General features: G+C 36.2%; 1 protein-coding gene across 6 annotated transcripts in view; it reads left to right on the forward strand.

Annotated features, from left to right (window-relative positions):
- Positions 1-21,941, forward strand: part of LOC116177400 — a 271,284-nt gene that overhangs the window by 28,190 nt on the left and 221,153 nt on the right. Inside the window, exon 1 of one of the 6 annotated variants that reach the window (XM_031496370.1) lies at positions 4,392-4,512. The exons of the other annotated variants lie outside the window; for them this stretch is intronic. The gene's annotated coding sequence lies outside the window, so the exon portion shown is untranslated. Of the gene's footprint in view, positions 1-4,391; positions 4,513-21,941 lie in introns of those variants that run through there. 6 annotated transcript variants of the gene reach the window in all.

Below are 21,941 nucleotides of genomic sequence, written 5' to 3' on the forward strand. Positions count from 1 at the left end.
TGTGAACCAACCTTCAATTATTTGTAGGTCATGTGCACCTGGTATTCTACTAATTTGATCTATTCAATAGACAAATGAAGAAAATAAGAAAATAAATAACGAAAACAACTACAATAAATGTTCGAAGTGTCATTCTAAGCAATAACTTAACCGATTTCGTAATTAAATTGGACGGCGGTATTTTTAAAAATGTGACAGCTGTCAATTGTATCTACTACTCATTTGAACTACTCAATAGATTGATGTGTTTTTTTTTTAAATCGAAAATAGGGAAATTACATTGCATGCAAACCTCCTATGTTCGCATTAAAAAAAAATTCACTGTATATTTGCAACAATGCATACGTTTTTTTTTTAAATTTTAACCACAGATGCTTCTAGTAAAGACATACATATTGCATATTGTAAAAATCACGTGCGTATGCGCAAACTGCGCAATGTCAATGTTCTTATTTTTTTTAAATTTTAGCCAGATTCTTCTAGTAAAGGTAGATATCGCCTGTTTTAAACCTCAGGTGTGTGCATGCACAGATTGTTTTCTATTTATAAGAATATTTATGCCATTACTATTTTCCTTTGTTCACATAAATAGTCCGTTACATGACCTGTCGAGAAGAACTGATCAATTCATGGAAAATGCGCTAAAAGTTACTCGCCTTAAGGCGAAGACCTTGTTTTAATTTTTTAAATTTTAATCACAGATGCTTCTAAAGGCATATAGTAAAAATTAAATATGAACATGCACAGACACAGTAAATTTTCTTACATACAGAGATTTTTTGAAATTTTATCTGCAGATGCGCGCATGCGCAGGCTGCGCAATGTAAACTTATTTATAAAAGTATTTATTTAAAATTTTGGCTATAGATGTTTCGAGTAAAGGCAGACATATCGCAAATGGTAAAATCAGATGTGCGCAATGCCAACTTTCTTATAAAGATATTTTTTGGATTTTTTAACGATGATTGGTTCTAAAAAAACAAACTTAGCGCATATATATATAGTAAAAATCAAATCTGCGCATGCGCGGACTTTGTAATCTTTTTTCTGGTTTGTATCCACCGATTAATTTACAATACATTTTCTATATCTAATTCCACCTGTCTGCACACACATTGGACATCTTTTTGGAGTCCCTGTATATAAAGATACCTTGGTTTTTTCTATCCTGCATATATGTGTGGGCAAACGTGTGGACAGAGGAATTAATAAAAAGCCCGAAAATGAAATTTGAATTTAAAAATTGTGTAAGTATTCAAATAAAATGGTTCTAGTTTACAATAAAAGTGGCAATAATGATATTAAAATAATGGACATGATACTGTGCGATCAAAAATGAGTTGCTGTCGAGTCACCTTTGGAACTTTTGTTTACATGGGAAATCGTAATTAACTTGAACTTCCAAAGGCGACTCGACAGCCACTCTTTTTTGATCGCCCGTTATTTATTTGTAAACTTATTTCTGAACACACTGTACAAACTCAAACATTCTTTAGTAATACACAACTGTATTTTATATCCCTACTCTATGATTTTAAACATGTAAGCTAGTACTTTCGGTCTTGCCTTTGGGAAGCTCATCCCGACTACCCAGAGCTCAAAACATGCAATAATTTGAAATATTTTAATTATTTACGAAATACCATGTAGGCAAGCATAGGATGCATCCGCCGCCCGTTTTGAGTTCTGATACCGATTGCGGAAACATCGTCGATGGATATGTTGGGGTTTGTCACATGCCGGTTGTGGTGGCGGATGAATAAACTATCCACTTCTTTTTATTTATTTCATCCTTGGGTTTCGGGCATACGGTGAAGAGTGGTGGTGTTGGTCTCGTATCGTCTAATTGGATGTAATTAAATACTTAAGTTACGACGGCGAATAGGTACACTCTGGTAGGCTGGGAATATAAGGACTCTTATGAAGGATCCTCAGATCCTTTATAGTTTTGTTGTCCGTCCGTGCACGCTATAACTCTTTTTAAAAGTGGCCGATCGTCTTGAAATTTGGGGTACGGGTCCTTTGTACATTAAGGTAGCACGCTATTCAGGAAGCTGGACCAACAGGTACAAAAGTTATAAGTGAGTGAATCGGGAACAGGAAAAACTGTATGCTCAATACAATAAAACTCAACATATTTCTTTTAGAGCAAAAGGCGACAATCGAGCTTTCACGCGCACTGTACATTTTTGATAACCGCCTTGATTCAAAGATGTTAATTCACGTATTTTGCAATACTTATTTCTTGACTCGACACATCTGTACAAACTCAAACATTCTTTAGTAATACACAACTGTATTTTATATCCCTACTCTATGATTTTAAACATGTAAGCTAGTACTTTCGGTCTTGCCTTTGGGAAGCTCATCCCGACTACCCAGAGCTCAAAACATGCAATAATTTGAAATATTTTAATTATTTACGAAATACCATGTAGGCAAGCATAGGATGCATCCGCCGCCCGTTTTGAGTTCTGATACCGATTGCGGAAACATCGTCGATGGATATGTTGGGGTTTGTCACATGCCGGTTGTGGTGGCGGATGAATAAACTATCCACTTCTTTTTATTTATTTCATCCTTGGGTTTCGGGCATACGGTGAAGAGTGGTGGTGTTGGTCTCGTATCGTCTAATTGGATGTAATTAAATACTTAAGTTACGACGGCGAATAGGTACACTCTGGTAGGCTGGGAATATAAGGACTCTTATGAAGGATCCTCAGATCCTTTATAGTTTTGTTGTCCGTCCGTGCACGCTATAACTCTTTTTAAAAGTGGCCGATCGTCTTGAAATTTGGGGTACGGGTCCTTTGTACATTAAGGTAGCACGCTATTCAGGAAGCTGGACCAACAGGTACAAAAGTTATAAGTGAGTGAATCGGGAACAGGAAAAACTGTATGCTCAATACAATAAAACTCAACATATTTCTTTTAGAGCAAAAGGTACCCAAAATATTTCGTTACACGTGAATCTGAAGTTGTAAAAGCTTTCACGCACATTAAACGCATTATCTGGATGCCGAAAGAGTACATACTGATTTGATAACCGCGTGTTCTTGATTCAAAGATGTTAATTTCTTTTGCTGAGAACACGTATTTTGATCAAAACATCGTTATACTTGCACCGAGATCGTTGGGAAAAAGACTTGTTTAATTCATTACTCGATTTCCACTTGTAAAAATCTGCAACCAGTCTTAAAACTCATGCTAATTAGGTGCGCTTCATTTGACACCAAATAATCAATATTTCCATATATCAATGAGACTACAAAACGGCAACCGTTGGCAATTAAATTTATTCCAACTGCAAATGGCGTAATCTCAAAAAGAATGCACGAGATCGCAAAGGTGATTAAGCAAATGAAATGGCGACCACTTACCTATTAAAAAATCCAAGTGCTTAACGCGATTCCAAAACCACCTCGAGAAATACACTAGACCTGGTCTATCCATTTGAAAAAGTACGGTGATCCTCGAACAAAAATTAGAGTAATACTCAATTAAAAATGTTGCGCACTTGCAAAAAATAAAACTAGAGTTTCTGGGGATATCATTGACTAAAAGAAATCTATTTTATTGGTGGAGAAAAGTCATACGTCTCGGAATAAATAAAATAAAGACAGAGACGATTAGCCATTCGAAAGAAAACCGTGGGTAATTACGCATGAAGCCGCGACAGCATTGAGGCGCGCATAAGTTTTGTGGGGTTATTTCCATATGCGAGGCAGAAGTTCTATGCTAATATAGAATGTACGAGTGAATCGGAAACGAGTAATTCAAAGTTTTGGATTTTAAGAAAGAAGTTGAAAAGGAAGAAATCAATCGTGAATTACGACATCGGAAGTTTTAGTAAAACTTCCTATTGCGCGCAGATAATGTTTAACATTTTCGCCTCCCGACGAAGTTACGTCAACTTTTGCAATCGTGTGAAATTACAAAAATTGCTTTGGCTACCTACGCATGCGTGAATCTACCCTTTCGTGTGTAAGGAAAATATTGTGTACCAAATTTGGTTCCAATCGGTTTAGCCGTTTAGCTGGTAAAGGGTGTACAGGACGGATCGACAGACAGACCGTCATCACCAAGATTTTGTTTGAATCGGATTCCTGGTGCTTCAAGACATGTATTTAAAAAAGTGGGGGGGTCATTTTTTTACCCCAATGCAATACCTCTCTTACTTACGCGCGGGTGGTGTAAAAACTCGTCCAAATGTTGGTATTTACAAAAATTCATGAATAGAAAAATTCTGAAAAATCAAGAAAAGTTCAATGAAATTGGGTGGAATTGTGTAGAAATTCCCCCTCGGTGTCGTGAAGCATCCCACTACGTTATGCCCGTCATCTCTTTACAAAGACCGAGTATCGGCGAGTCGGCTAAACTTAGTTCTTAGGCTTCGTTTTCCTGCAATTGACGAATTTAATGATTTGTGGTCGCGCCGGAAACCAATTTGTCATTTAAATACGCCCTAGTCAGTGTCGCCATTTCTGTCAATCAGCAGCAAATCTTTGAAAGGTAGGCATCACCTTCAACTTCGCTAATTTGTAATGTAATTAACCAGGAACAATTGGCACAATTGTTACTATCGATCGTCGTTTAAACAGATACGTCCATTTATGATTTTAATTCAATTCCAGGAATTATAACAAAGGCTGACCTCTCGATATCGCGATTTATCGCCAAATGACCGGTTATTATTAGAATTAACATTTCACCGTATTTCTTTTCAGCAAGTGGATGTGATAATAAATTGATACGACAATGGCACTTCTATCTATCCGATTCAATATCGGAGTTGTCGAGTTGCAAGTGCAAGAGGTCAATTGAACAATGCCATATTTCATTAAATTTTTCTCGAGATTTTTCGCACAAGCTTTCAATAGAAATCCCATCGTTCGTCCTAATTCTTTTGTATGAAAACTCTCAGATTTTCATCGAGCTATTTTTGTCGCCATGTTTTCGTGCTTTTCGAGATTTCGGGAGATTATCCCTTATCATACACTTCGAAGCTATTGGTTTTCGAGATCTCTTTTTTTACGATTGAAAATAGCGCGAGTTATGTATTACGAAAATAGATTATGGAGAGTGTCAAACTTTTACATTGTAACGAGTGACATTCTCTCAGAAACCACATGTTGATCTCACACGCTTACAAAAATAGCACGTGTCAGGAGATCTTTACAAAGCTATTTGGCGCTTTTTCACCGAAACTGTCACATATCAAAGCGCGCTTCCGTGTGAAAATCGATTTTCCTCCCGAAAACAATGAAGGTACGCGAACTGGATGATGGGTTTTTATATTGTCGTCGGCAGCGTACGACCTAAAAGGAAGAATATTGGCACATTATAGCTAGGAAAATAAACATTAAATCGTACATTTACGGAAACATGTGTGGATGAATATTCGATTTAGCTTGAAACGTTTAACGCCCCTAGGGAGCTTACTGTTTGTTTAGTAATCCGTACCTAAGTTCCCAAAATTTACATATTAGTGCGCAAATTCGATTACACAGTAAATAAGATTTTAATAGAGATAAAGAACGCAAATTTACTTTGTGAATTGATAATGTTGGTCACGACCGACGTATAGGGGACCTGCATTTCTCTAAAAGTAGGTAGGTGCTAGCCGTATATGAAAATGTTTGTAACATGCTGCCCGTAGCAACCATCGTTAAAATTTAATCAGCTTGGCACTTAGAAATTTTAAAAGCACTCTTGCACGTTTGCAATACCCCTACCTTTTGTTAGCCTACTTTTGCTGAACGTGCCATTTAAGAAACCAATCTTACTAAATTGCACATCTCGCCCGTACTTCAATTAATGATTTTCCTTTTTAATTTTCCCCCGATAAATGAAAACGATTTAATCGTCTTTTCAAAGTGGATAGGAACTGTGTTCTTCCGTTTTAACAAATAGCTTTCATGTTTCCATTCGAGCCCAGTATATCAGATCCAGACAAGTTCAGATTCGGGTCTTGAATAAATGGTCACAATTTTTTCTTTTCTTTTTCACCGAATATCACGAAAACTGTTGCTTCTAGGTCAGAATAAATTTGTTACACATCATTTTCTATAAAATGTACTACACTCATAATTATATTGGAAAATGGTGTACGATTTCTCTTTTTCCCCAAATATACCGGAAGTGCGGTTGGCGCGCACATTTTCGACGAAATGTACCAAACTCGCCATTATAAATAACCTACTGACCTTAGCAATATCATTTCAAAAAATTATTCAAAAGGTTTCTTTTTTGAACTAGGTATCTGAACCTTTAGCTGTAAGTATCTTGCAAAGTTCATTACGCAAATAACGTCTTTTTGCCATGAGATACCAAAAAACTACGCTCATTCAGAATATGTCAAAAAAATTCAGCGTGTGAATTTTTGCATCGAGGGTGGCGGCGAATATCACGTACCTACTATTAATTTTCCCTCTACTTCCTTAATGATATTCCGAAATTTTGGATCATTAGCTACTTGAGCCTAATTGTAGCGTTTTCTAAAATCGATGGTTGCCCTATCTCAAATAACAGAAGTACGTACATTGCAAATACATAGTATGTACAGCGCAGAATTTATGGTCGTACATTTCAGGTACACTTACGGTTCATGTACGTATATTTCACGTACATGGTACGTTATTTTTGCAATACTTTGTACATGCTAGGTATGTTCTCTGCCGTACGTACATTAGACGTAGTGTTATGTATGTATAATATACTTACTCTTGCTCCCGTATATAGCACGTACAAAGTGGTGCAAAAATAACGTACCATGTACATGAAATGAATGTACATAAACCCTAAGTGTACGTAAACTGTACGTCCGTAAATCCAGGGCTGTACTATGTATTTGCAATGTATGGACTTGTGTTATTTAGGAAGTATCCGTGCGATTCAGTCAACTTTCCATTGAACAATTGAAAATGTATACATTAGACGAAATGCTGTAAAGTTTACGGGTGTTTAAAGTAGAACAATACAATAAAACGAGTTGGATGCGTACACGCTGTTGTGTTAAAAATAAACGCCTTATTTTGCTTAACTTTGCCTATGCTATGCGATCGTAGCGGGCGGTTTATAACGGCTATAAATTTCTCCATTACATGTAAAATTAAATAAAGAGAGAAATTAATAGAGTTTCAAATTCTAATTATTGCGGTGAAATAGTCACCGGTTGCCACACACATCCATATATCTCCAACATAATAAACTTCAACAATATCAAATCCATCAAATTCATAATTAATGGACAAAATACAAAGTACCTCATTCTACTTGCCTTCAAATTGGTCTTTTACTTCACAATAAATGGACTAGGGCACATATTTGTCTCATGAACGTACGTACGTACCTAAAATGGAACAAAAATGTACGTACAGTGGACAATTCGTGGTATATGGGGCGGTACTGGCGGCCTAAAGTTGAACAATATAGAAACGAAACATTGGATCTCCTGGGGAAACTGTTGAAGATTTCTTGAATATTCCTTTTGTTGTATGGAAATGATCAGGCAATGAATTTTCTATTTATCTCGACTGCATTCAAGCTAGTTTCCGCTATCACAATACCAATCACTATTAGAGCACTTAAAAGACCAAGCTTGTATCCTGAGACTGAGCAGTCCGTCTCAAACCGCAAGCCTTCGATACCATCCGCCTCGCGTTTCCACCAACTGCGAACTCCTATTCTTATCTAATCTGTTGTCCGGCTGCATTTCCGATACGGTCCCAACGTCTCTTTGGTGATGCGCTTGTATTATCGCAAAACCAACGCTTTCCAAGAGCGCACAGTCGTCTACTATTCGTATAAAGCGGTACGTATGACATTTTTCACATAAAATTGGAAAATAGGAACGTGTCAATAATATTGATATAAGTAAATATAAAATACTTCAAATGATATTAGGCAAAGTAACGTACAATGACTCAATTTAGAACAGTGCTGACAACCGGGTATCTCGTTTTTGATTGGGCGTTGATTCCGGTCACCATATTGGAGCTAAAATGCTATACTTGGGTATAGGAGTTTACACTTTTCTTTATGTTTTTGCGAAACTCTGTGAATAAGAGTGTGCTTAGGGCAAAATGTATGTGCATTGTAGCTAGCACTTGGTTCTAACTAAAAGTATTCAGACTGTCATTAATAATTGAAATCGGAAAATTTGCATACCAGCATGGTTTTTTATGATCTATCGAAGGAAAATATTATTATGATCATTTCACTTACGGTTTTGAATATGAATAGCAACTTTCTTATTTTAAATAGAACACCCTATATTTTGTTGCATTTTCGAAATCTACATGAAAATCCACGTCGTTTGATACTCAGCAGCAATTGTTTTCAAGTGATTCAAGATTTTTCAAAATTTTGGACATTTCACTGCTTTTCTTTAGCACTCTGTACCTATGGCTCTATTGACGTTAATTTCAAAAAGTCTTCCAAAGTTAACAATACTGACGTAATGCTACATGCGAATGATTTGAATTTTGATCACCTTTTTACAGAGTTTTTTAAAAGTAATGGTCAAGTGTAATAACTTCGAACCTTAAAAAGTTGATTTTTTCAAATGAAACCTGCGGAGAGGAGAGTGGAAGATTGGAAGAGTGGAACAAAGGAAGAGTGAAAGAGAGGAAGAGTGAAAGAGAGAATGAGTAGAACAAAGGAAGAGTAAAATAGTGGAAAAGTGAACGAGCGGAAGAGACGAAGAGTGGAAGAGTAAAAGAGTGGAAGTCTTGAAGAGTGGAACAAAGAAAGAGAGAAAGACATTAGTTTTTATTTTCCATTTAATAGTAATGAATTCTGTTTAATAGTATGTACAGTGTTATCCTTCAATAAATGACCATTATTATTATTATTATTAAGAGTAAAAGAGTGGAAGAGTACCAGACGTATTGGAATCTACGAACCTAAATTAATAGGAAAAAGTCTTTCCCGATCCATTTTGGAGTAGTCGACTTTCGGTGAAAATTCAAAGACGGTCTTGCCTATAAATTGGGTCGAAAAACGTTAACGATACGATAACGCCGTTACCAAAAAACGTTGAAGCGTCACCTCAAAGTTAATACAACCGCCAAAAATTAATCTGCATGTGATAGTTTTGACTGTCTGTTCCTCTGTTCCTCGTCTAACTCGAGAACGAAAAGATACAGCGTTGTCAAACCTCGCCAATCGATCTCTACGAGTTCAACGATCAATGCTATTGGATATGAGCCGGATTACAAGTCGTGTTTCCGAATGCGAGCTGATTTATTTAGGTTCGAGACCTACTGAAAATCGTATGCGATTATTCGTATCTTCTTTTATATTAAGGTACTTTACGAACATCCAACGCTGTTATGTCTACTCTTGAAGGATTCTAGAAAGAGAGGTCTGCAGACTGTAGTCACCTTTGATTGCGTCGAACACATTGGTCAACAAGCTTCTATAATTTTAAAGACTCAACTTCCTCATTCCATGATGCAGTTAAATACTCTACTCTCGAGAAGATCCTATAAAACGTGGTGTTCCGCAGGGATCAATCTTGGGGTCACTATTGTTTTCAGTTTACACCAACGATTTGCTTTTATGATTATCGCTTTCTATGCACTGCAGATGATTAATAACGCACAGCCAGAGATATCAAAACGGCCTTCGCAATCGCGAATTACGGGATCCATTTTAATAAATGGAGTTAATGTAATAAACTAAAAATAAATAATACCAACCCTGCTCTTTAAAATCTAGATTTTGACAATGATTCATAAATTAAAAAAATTAAAGGCTTTTTTAAAAAACATTGGAGATAAAAAGTGAAAATAATTACTTTCTTTGAATTTATATTAAAGATATGGTGTCAGAATTTAGGCTACATATTCGAAACATTAATAAATTACATATATTACCTTCTACATACGTCCATAAAACTTACCAACCATAAATGATAGATGCTGATATGTATAAAAAGAAACAAAATTTCCCGTACAATACAAAAATCCAAAAAATCAAGTGCCGACATTTTGAAAACTTGCACATTGTTTCAGTTTTTAGAATAAACCATAAGAACAAAATTTTCAAAAACCCACTTAAATCTTCCATAAGTCTGGAAACGGTCGATGATCGGGGAAAATATACAAGGTATCAAAAAATGTTATACAAAAGATATGAGGTTTGTTAATGGCTACTAGGCAGTAGTAATTTTAATTATACAGTGTTGGTCATAAAGGCGTGGCACACCAATATTGCATTTTTATAAATGGAACACTATGTCTATTATTCGATATTTCAATTCTTCTCTCAATTCTGAGCATAATTTGTAAGAAGCATAATGTACCCAAATGCAATCGTTTCAGAGTTATCGAGTTTTGAAAATAAAAGGTATTGGTATTGCTTTAAAATGTATTTAATAAAGAACAATAATTAATGACATCACGAATTTCTTTTGAAAACATTCTGTGGTTCGGAAAAGAACCGTTTGTGAAGTTTGTTCTGACAGTTTGAGATCATTAATTATTGTTTTTGGTTTAATTATTGATGAATTTTAAAATAATGGCGTTTATTTTCAAAACTCGATAACCCGAAAGATTGAATTTAGGTACATTATGATTATTACACATTTTGCTTAAAATTGAAAGAAGAATTGAAATATTGAATAATATACAGGGTGTTCTATGTAAAAAAATGCACTATCGATGCGCCGCGCCTTTATGAGCATCCCTGTATAATTAAAATTACTGCCTAGGAGACATTGAAGAATCCAAAAACTTTTGTATTTAGTATTTCGATATCTTGTTGACTTTAATCGACCGTCTCCAGACTTATCATCGGCCCCTGTATATGGGTTCCAATTATGCGAATTTATCATCACAATTTTGTGTGACGATTATCGTGCGGAACTATTTTATAGAATACCGGAACTTTAAATTTTCACTATCATTGACCACTCGAAGCGAATTTTTAATTCCGAATGCGTGTTACTTTGCAATTTATGGCGGTCTTTAGTAGGGTGCACATGCAACGTCATGAAAGTTTAAAATTCTCGCGTGTCTTTTAGTTCGAACGTAAAAGGACAAACAATATTAATATCGTCCTTTCCAGTTTAATTAACTATTCATTTGGCATGTTTGACATATTGACTTTAAGCGGCAGAATCCAATTAGATTTATACGTAGTTACTCATATAAAAACCTTATATTTACTATCGTAGGATTATTAACTGTGATATCCGTACGTAGCAAACTAAGCTCCGCATATTCATGAAATGTTTACCGACGTAATCATATATGCAGACCACACAATTGAGTTTATATGCAGCCAAGTATGGGAATTGTAGCCAGCTGCTAATAAAGTTTATTATAATTAAGCCGCAGGGTCGTAAGCAATTGACACCAGTTTATGTACTGTCCACTCAACTTCATACATCGTGTGTGTAAACAATCTCGACCAACATATGTTTCTGACCCTATCTACATGGCCTTAGTCGGGGATTGTATGTGTATGCGACTCGTTTAAATTAATTACGTCGCATGCAGCATTCCAAAAATTACTTCGTTCTGTTAAATCTAAGTCATTCGGAAAATGACAGCTAATTATCGCAAGAACTCATGCTGCACCAACATACTAAAACAATAAAATTGCCGCAATTATTCTGCAAATAGTGAAACGTAACATTTTTTACGTGCCGTGTACCTACTCAGATTTTAAAACGGAATGTTCATAGGCACATTGAAGGAACGCAGTCGATGTTGCTTGCGTTTTATTGCTGTTTTTAGAAAATATCAGAAAGATCGCTAAAAGGACATACAAAATATGACGATTATTATGTGAGAATGAATTATATTGGTTTGGGACGGTCGTCGCAGGTAAGAGATTCTACGGCCGCCCTCTGTTGCGTCGGGCTGGTCCTTTGTATTGACGCGTGTCGTACTTAAATTAGGAATGTTTGGGGTTGGTTACGGTGTCGATAATCGGTCCGATACAGCATCCCCCTTCGGAATGGGAGAATGTCCCGGTCCCCGGGATTGTTTCCCTTTGGCTTTCCTTGGTCGGATTGGTTCCGAGTCTGCTGTCTCCTGGTATGGCGTTAGGCCTGACGAGTGGTAGGTTGTGGGAGAGACGGCATGGAGGATTGTATATGGGCCGTCCCGTCTTGGCCTGAATTTGCTGGTGACTCCCCTCTTGGCATTGCTAAGGGGGTATATGGTTACCCAAACCTCGTCTCCAGGTTTGTAGGTGGGTGCTTCCCTTTTTCGTACGTCTGTCTATTCTTTGGCTTTGGTTTGCGTCTTTTTCTTTGTTCAACCGGACCGCATGGTGTCTGCCAGGAGAAGTTGATACGGAGTGATCTCCGGGATAAATGCATGTGCTCTTATGATGGCACATTGGTCCCTGTTGCAGTCGCTGGGGGTCCTTAATCGATCCATACTTAGATAGGCAGGAGTGTAACCTGTGGTGCTGCATCGGGCCGTATTCGTTTTATTTATTTATTTATTTTGACGTTATTTTATGGTGCTAGGTCGTTCCTTGCGATTTCCCCGACGAAAAAAATCTGGTAATGTGCTCGACCGTTATGCGTCATGCTGGATGGTTTAAATAATTAGTTTTTTAGTAAACAAATTTCGAGTTTAAGTTAATACAGTTCAGGCTCAAAATACACGAACGAAAGAGAATAAAAAAGTATAGGGAGACAGAAAGATTTTAAATTGATTAGAAATTGAATGATGATTTTTGTACCATTCTTCAGGTTTTAATTTTCGTGTGCTGTACCCAGGCCAGTCCCGAGAGACTGCGCAACTCAAGATTTAAATTCAAAACTTTCCCTACCAAACTAACTGAACCTCATGGCACGTGATCGTCTAGACAAAGCTACTTAACTTGAATAACCGAATAATAGGACCATTTACTACGTTATGTTTTAAAAGTCGCTACAATATATGCGTTGCCTGTCGGAGTGAGGATCAAGTAAGGAATGCAAATAAAACAAGATTAAATTTAGAAAATGGTAGTTCACCTCACCGAGTACAAATATAAAAATAGGCTGGGAAAAAAGAACTGACCAAGAAAAAACCCAGCCAACAAATTAATATTGAACTTTATAGCAAAATTAGTTATCTGTAATGGCATGAATGCATGTTGTCAAGTACAGCAATACAATGTCGAATCCCAGGCTCCACTGGAATTCCTAAAGAATAAATATTACACACACATAACAAAAACAATCATTAAAACATTACAATAAATTCATATAATAGGTTTGGATATTGGATGGCCAGTCCAAATCCCACACCGAGTAGTCTTTAGTTGCTCTGGTCATGACATGTCAACATTGTATGAATACGCTAGGAGTTGGCCTCTCAGAAGAGCCTTTCACATAGGAAGGATATAGTTGTTTAACACAACCATAAGGTCACAACGAGAACACGCCACACGCTTTTAGCGAATCCCTGCACAAGTGAGGCCGGGCTTAGCCGGCAGCCCCATGTACGACTAGCGGAACCCCAACTCTTTCATTCATACATCTCTAGGGCCAGTCCAACCCACTAGTCTTAAAATGCCGGATTATAAATTACAGAACTCCAGAACAAAGACTGACACCAAACCAATATTCGGTCACTACATGACAGGGATCGACTAAACGAATGGATTAGCAATATTGGCAAGATGGCTCCTCTCGAAGACACAAAAAAAAACAGTACATAAAATATATATCTCTGCGTATGTCAGTTCTGAACTTTAGCCAGCCTCTGCTACGTCAAATCGAGATATACTATCGGTATCAAATATAGCACAATACATATTCGAAACAAGTCACCCCGCCAAATATTAATAATCATAATCACCCGGTTCAAATAAATAGTAGGAGCATAACTTTTAGTACTATCACATTACAACAATACAAAGGAACATGTCGTGGCAAACATTGGTATCAAGTAATTAATTCACAATGCCAAGTGCAATATGTAACGATCAACCACCTAACGTACGTCACTCGCCCCCAGATGAGGCACCCTGTAAATACACAGTAACATAATCAGGTAAACAAAAGCAAAATGTGCTGCAATAAATTCAATTATAAATTATAATGTAGTTCTGCATACTTGTATTGGGTATCGCTCCTAAAGGAACATACAGTATCTAAATATAAATAAAATTACGTAAATCGGTCAGTTATTCCCAGTAGGGCCAGTATATTTAAAACTGCAATTTGTATCTGGAATGTGTTATAAATGGCAATAATCAATGCTATACGAGAATAAAGTTAAATTGGCAAATAATCGAACACGATCATATCATTATTAGAGGGATGCAATAGACGTAGAGAAAAAAACGAGTACATCACCTTTGTAATTGTCGAAGCTGCACGCACTATTCGCGACGTAAAGATTTACTTCTGGTCTCAACAAAAGCACAAATACTTCTGCCGCATTCTCCCCCCTTTTTTTTTAAACAAATCCTAGACGAAATTTGAACGTGCTCCGAGACGGGTCGATACGGATCATTAAGTTTCCTCACATAGCTGGCATAGCGTAATATTTGACACTTTTATTGTAAATTATGGCCCATTTTAATAGAGAAGAAAAAAACACGTGTTCCACGAAAACGAAACAAAGCGCAATCTTGACCTTTTTCGTCGCACCAGGCTCGGATTCGGGAATATTTAAATCGAATTTTAGCGGGCTAATTCGGTTCCATCACAATATACGTTTCAGAACTTGTAAAAAATTTGGAGTTTAATTTTATCGCATAAGAATTAACGCTGCGCTTTATTGCCAAACTAAAGAATTAAAGCACTAAAAATCAATTTGAGCGTATAAAAAATTCACCAATCAGAAGCGAATTAATCGACAAAGAAACGCGGAGGGAAAAGTGGCGACATTCTATTCCTAGTTAAATTGGCCCATTACAAAAATATTGACGATCTACATTCACTCTCAAGGTAAATAATAATCCCCGGCGAGTTGCCGAATTTAATCCAAAACAAGTTAACTACTAATAAGCGTAGAGAACTTCCGCATAATTGTACAATAGTTTCAATTTCCAACAACAACATTCCCCAAGGATATTTTCCCAGATTTTGATCTCACGGGCAATTGTAAAGTTTGAACCCTTTGTTGTAGCGCGACTGTCATGATTCGGGAATGAAGGTACGTTTGTGTTTGGGAGAACGAAAACAAATAAATAAAATATGCAGCCTGTTAAATCAGTTCGCGTTCGTTGAACTTTGAGTGCGATGTGAGTGGCGCTAATTGCATGCGTTTATGTCGCAACTGAATCTTTGTAACTTTGCATTATACATTCTATGCAAAGTACAGGTACGAATGTTACTTGTACATAGCATAACATTATATTGAAAGCATAAAGCCTACAATTTATGAACCTCAATTAATACTGCACCAATTTTGAATAAGGAACGAGATGAAGCTGTTGTCGCCGAAGCTGAAGCTAAGTGAGGGGAGGTGGCGCATGTCTCTGTGGCAAACGTCGGTTACGAATTGGTCCTTCGAACCGAACCAAAATATTATTTCGCTATTTGCCCTTATAAGAACGACAACAGCGTACCAAAAAGGTAATTTCGTTACTTTAGATTTCAAACTGAGCTTTGTCGTTAAGCGGCTTTGAATCAATTTTAAAAGTTACGTTTTTCCGTTGAAACCCATTAGACATTTAAAAATGAATCTCGAAATGCTCTTTAGACCTTTTAAAATTGTTTACTCTGAAATGTAATTTCAGAATTGAAAAATAGCATAATGAAATTATTTCCTCTTTTTAAACACGGTTACAAAAAAAAGAAATATTCTTTTACAGAAGAAACAAAAATACTGTAATGATCTCGGGGGTATTACGGCGTACTTCAATGAATATCAAATATAAAACCTTCAATGTTGTGCGTTTTCCAAAATTAAGGCTCTTTAGCGTCTCAAATAGCACCGAAGGTGTTATTAAAGAAGTTGCGAAAAGTGGAATAAGAGTTTTTTCCCTTGGTGTCCAATGTATATGTAATTTATTTGCGAGGAAAAAGTACATGCCTCCGAGCAAAGTTAATTAAATGCAATTCATACACCGATACTAATTTTCGTTTGCCCATTTATGAATGCTGTAAAGAAAATCGAAAACTATCCTCGTGCCTTTTAGAAGAGATTAATTAACGGATGCAAAGATAACTCTGTATTAGGTAATTTACAAGCAATTACCATTTTGCACACAAACAGAAGAAGTGATAATTAATATTTCTGTGCGGGCTACAATTTATTAACTTCGGGCGATAATCAATTTCCCGTCTTTGCAAATGGAAAATTTTGCGGCATGAAAATAATTTTCAGTTTATTTAGGAAAAATATTTTTAGCGCAATCAAGGAATGCGTGTATAGTGCAGGGTGGGGCACCCCAGGGACAAGGGGAAGTCATTAGGGCGCAAACAAACGAAAAGTATTAGATAAAAAACTGTGAAATGTGTTTCTTTCATTGTCTCACCACGTGTTATGTAATTTGATAACAGGACATCGTGTGATATCATTCGATATAACTATTAGTTCTAGGGTGCATTTGCAACCACCAAGTTTTGATTTTTAAATATGTCCATATTTTTCCGCGATATCGTCCGCAACACCTTCCTCTACAATTTATCTTTTATAAATTTGTTCTTATCTCTTTCGGTTTTCCTCAATCCCTCAAATCAATTGCGCGCAATCGTGGTTTTTGTAAGAAATACTTGATTGTTAAAACAATCGATATATTTTATTGTGTATTGTAAATAAAGTTTGTATGATGCCGATACTCTAGCTAGTTAGTAAAATTCGTAGGACAAATTTAATTTAGGGATAGGAACTTGCAATGTAAGAACATTGCTAATAGAGGAACAGATCGAAAATATTAAAAGGGAACTGATCAAGAATGATAATTTTACTGATTTTTGATACAATCAATTGCTTTCACATAACTAAATAAAGAAGGTTTTTTTAACGTAAACTATGAAATTCTTAAATTAATTAACACAACCATTTCTCTCAATTTGTGTTGTTAAAAACTAGTGGTCGCCATTAATAAAAATAGCCCCCCCCCCCCCTTGACCAGTACATCACTGACCACAACTTTAAAGTATGTTGGTAGCAAACTTTTTATATTTTTATTATATTTTGGATACCATAAAGAATTTCTAAGAAAAAATGTTGTTTTGAAGATATATTCAGTGTTCTAGAACCTTGTATATTTATTAAATTTTAATGTGCACCAATAATTTTGTCGAAATCAGATGGAGCAGAAGAAAAAAGGATAGACAGTCTGGGAATGTGGTTATGGAGAATGGCTTTGAAAATCAAATGGTCACATACAATTAGAATCGAAGATGTGTTATCGGGAGTAGGGGAGAATAGAAAGTTGCTGAACACCATAGGAGAAACAAAAAGTAATTGGATTAGACATATATCAAGGAAGGACTATTTAATGAGAGAGGTGTTGGACAGAAGTGTGGAGAGAAATTCCAAACGAGGAAAAAGAATGGCAAATGATCAGCGAGTTGAAGGGAAGAGAAGGATATGCGGTGAGGAAGAGAAGATCTGCTGACAGAGTGAAGTGGAGACGCCAAGAACCTGCACGAGCAGAGTGCCATTAATAATAATGATAATGATGGACAATTTTAGTACTTTTTTTTTATTTTTCATTCTAAAGAACAACTATGAATAATTTTTGTGAAACTTGTGTATCGTATCCCAATATCATAATTTGTCAAACATTAATGCCTCGCAGTTGATCCTTGAAAGTGATGATCTGGTGGTGTAGCCTTTTGTTTTTATTATCATGTGCAGTGATATTGTATCGAATATTCTGAAAATCCCGATAGACGTCGAGGCACCATGAAAGATTAGTCTTGAAGGCGGATGTGACTCGATCCTTCCAGGAAAAATGATTCCGAATCGTTCCAGGGCCGGACTGATTTGTAAATTCCTACCGGGAAATATTTTTTAAAGGGCCCCCTATAATCTTCTTTTTCGGGAAATCGTGTAAGAGGCAACTGTTAACTATGCAGTTAGCTGGCAAACGAAACAATACAGATACACATTACTGATAAAATAAAAACATCGCTTATTTCAAGGTAACATGTACATGTTTTATTACACAAGTTTCTATTAAAACTATTTGTACGGTTGGTACCTTTCTGATTTCAAAATTATTTAGAAAAATCAAATGGGGGCTAAGTGAACCCTCAGTCCTGTCCTCCAAGAATTAAAACTTTTGTATGTTGAGACGACGCCCAAATATGCAATAGGGTATTTTGGAATTTACGGGAGCGCGTCAGATTAAAGTAAGTGGGTTGACTACGTGTTGAAAAGTGTGCATTTTAATAATCTGACCATTTAAGCGTGACGTGAGGTCAAAAACTGGCAAAAAAAACGTTACCTCCACATCCTCGAGTGCGTTGGAATTTTTTTTATTTCGAAGGAAATTATTCAAGAATAACAGAGGTAATATAATGTGCCGATTTCCAAACGCCAAAGTGAAACAAAACGTCAATATAGTTCAGTGTATTCAGCAGTTGAAGCATGTCAGCTGACTGATATCATAGGCGGCCGTGTCATAAATTAGGCTGCGTTTATGTTGGAGCCGCGATAAGTGATAAGAGCGTCGATACTAGCCAAGCGAAGAAAAGTTTAAATGTATGCGCATGGGCACATCTGATTTTTACAATATGCGATATGCTTGTCTTTACTAGAAGAATGTTTGGTTAAAATTTCAAAAAAATGTCTAAATATATACATAAGAAAGATGGCATTGCGCAGCATATTATTCCTCAATATTTTTCTTGGTTGAGGTGCCAGAGGTATAAGATACCGAATGCAAAAAGAACGAACCAAATATTTTGAAATCTGGAAGAGTAGTTAGGCCGGCGGACAGACGGACGGATAAAGTGGCCATAATAGCGTCTTCCCCAATTTGTACACAAATAAATAAATAATTGTATAAGTTTTGAGTATACACAGGGGAGATAAGCGTTCACTTAGCCGTCATTTAATTTTTATAAATATCTCCAAAATAGAGGGGCAGAGACTATGAGAGTGGAAGCACAATAGAAGTACCTACTATGCAGTGCCGTCGTTCCAGTATGAAGGAGTTTAATTTTTGGGCAGGGTATTATCCTGCAAGGATTATTTATAGGTAAAGGTTCTACCTGACAATATTTTACTGTTCAATAAAATTATTCGGAAATTTACGTTTAACACAAAAGAAACATTGATAAATTCTTGTTTTGAAAAGTAGAGGAATGCTTTAAATCTCACCGTAACTCCATTTTCTTTAACACTTGTTCAAAATAAAATCCGGATTAGCGGGTAATCCGTTTAACTATTGCCCAGATAATCGAGTTTCTACTGTAATAATAGCCATTTACTTATTAATAATAATATTAAGCACTGAATTAGGACCCCCGGTGGCTAGGGGCCCTCCGGGAAATCTCGTGGTATCCCTCCTATCCCTTCCGGCCCTGAATCGTTCTAAGTACATTTTAGAACAATTTCCGTTTACTATATAAGCAACTTGTAGCGTATTTCAGTTCAGTTCCAACATCGATGCGATTTTGTTATGTTATAAATTGTGAGTGATAAATTGTTTTACTGTTATAACCATCCATTTTTAAACTGTTGTAAATTTATTGTTAATTAATTGGAAATAAATAAAGGACGTAATTAAGTTTAAATGACAATGTTTATTATAATAATAATAATAATAATATATATTTTGCCCAACAGATACAAAAAAGATCAATTAGAGGACAAATGGAAAAGTTAAACTTATAATAATTCGAGAAAGTAGATCAGTAACCATGAAAGTAACAAACAAAAAAAGAAATAACGCGCATGAAAAGTAATTCTAAGTAATACGAACTCTATGGTAATACATAATAAGTTACATGAATAAACAATTCAAAAACTTAGAAACTGATTTATTATGTATATTTCCATAAAAAAATAGCATTTAATGGGATAGTTGACCATTTCTGAACAATTGAAAGTCCGTATTATTTAATTTAACCGCATCTTCTTCATTACAAGGAGCGAACTAAATTGATGTTTTATCGATGTATTATAACGTACCTAGCCAGTCCCTAGAGATTTTCCCTCCCGAACTAACTGAACCTCATTGCACATGATCGTCTAGAAAAAGTTACTTAACCTGAATATCAAATCAAAATAATCCATCATATTCCTTATTTCACGCCCTGATATTCACCCACATAAGGTTATATCATAACACCCCCACCCCCCTTTCGACCATTAAGTTGGAAAACAAGTCAGCCGCACAATTTGGTTGTAACTCCAAATTAAAAATTTCGCATCTCCATTAATAATCACGCACAAAACGTGAAAGTTGGTTCATGGAACTTTTCCATTAGGATAACTGCTTTTCTAGAGATTTGATTGGCGGCTAAAATGAATTTTAGTGGTAAAACAGAGGTGGAATGGGCGTAGTTTAGAGAAAGATCGAAGACGTTCGTTAAAAAAGATGACTTTGGGAATTACGCGGGTAACCACGAGAGTTCGCGCGAAATAAAGTTTTTTTCAAGCGAATCGTCCGTAGCTTGGGCATGGTCTGAAGTTATTGAAAAATTCAGATTAGGCTCTGCAACCGCGAAAAAAGTTGCCGCGACAAGAAATACGCGCAAAGACACGATCGCGATCGCATCGAAGTGGTTGCAGAAAAAAGTTTCACTCAGTCGTCGTAGAGAGGTTTTGGACTTTTTAACGCAAGCCGGCAGCATATTTCGCTACTTGTGCGCAGATAACTAATTTTCAATTCCAAATTTGTCTTCCGACGGATTGTGTAAATTTTGAAATTGCGTGAAATTTGCAAGAAAAACTCAAGCTTCCATCCATTGATCTTTTTTTGTTCGACGACCGTTTTGGAGACCGTATATTCGAGTCGCACACGAAGTGATTTGCTACCGTTAGTAGTAGGGTGTCCAATTTATCTTGATACAATCGATTATTGCGGAAACTAGCGGACTTATATACCTCGTTATATACAGATAAACTATTTGATATGCCGGCTAGCTTCCGCAATAATCGACTGTATCGTGGGAAAAGTTTTTCCCCTACACTTACCATTTTTGCAGACATTGTTCCAAAAGTGCGGTATTTAGTTTAAGCTTAGCTAGGGAGCTGTGCAGTCAGACATTTTTTTTTATTTATCAAACTTACAATTGGCTGTTCGTTTTTAATATAAATCGTGCAGTTAACATCCCCTCCACACTCAGTTTTGGGACGAAAAGGCAGTGCAGTACGTTTGAAAAAATTACGAGATCAGACATGCTATAGATTTTGAGTTTTATGCTAACAAGATGGATAACGAGAACGGCAAAAATGGGTGCTTTTCTGTGATGAATTTAATACAACGAGTAAAAAATTTACTCGTAGATTTAATAGCTTCCAATATGTGTAAAAAACTATTTGGAGTTCATTCTGAAGTGCGCTTGTTGCGAATCTGATCTTAATTTGTTTAGAAGCAACCTTCGCCTTCAGGAGTTTATCCCGAAACTTCTGAATATGAGCGCGTAATTTCAAAGTAACGAGTTTTTTTTTTCATTTACCATTTTACTTTGTAGATAAATTTCCAGTGTTGCTAAGGCAAAGCCATTCTAGCTTCATATTTTTCATAAATATTGTACTGCAAGGTAATTTCATTTTTAAAATCTCGAAATAGGAGAGAATTTAATATATCTTCTTTGCAGGCTCGCGCTTACATGTGGAAATTAGTATTCAATCCATCGGGCGACCTACGCAATTTATTATTTAAACTTATTTGCATGATTACCTTTAACGACCGTCGTATTATTGTTAACGATAAGTGTGTTTATTAGTTATTGCTACAAACAAACAACTGCCGACACGTCTCTGAAATAAAGAGTTGCTCAAGTGAAAGCACTTACAGAAATCGCTTACCGCAAGGCGCCTATAGATTTTCCTGATGAAAAGCAC

This window comes from Photinus pyralis, unplaced genomic scaffold (genome assembly GCF_008802855.1).
Source record: "Photinus pyralis isolate 1611_PpyrPB1 unplaced genomic scaffold, Ppyr1.3 Ppyr1.4_LG7, whole genome shotgun sequence".
NCBI classification, from domain to species: Eukaryota; Metazoa; Arthropoda; class Insecta; order Coleoptera; family Lampyridae; genus Photinus; species Photinus pyralis.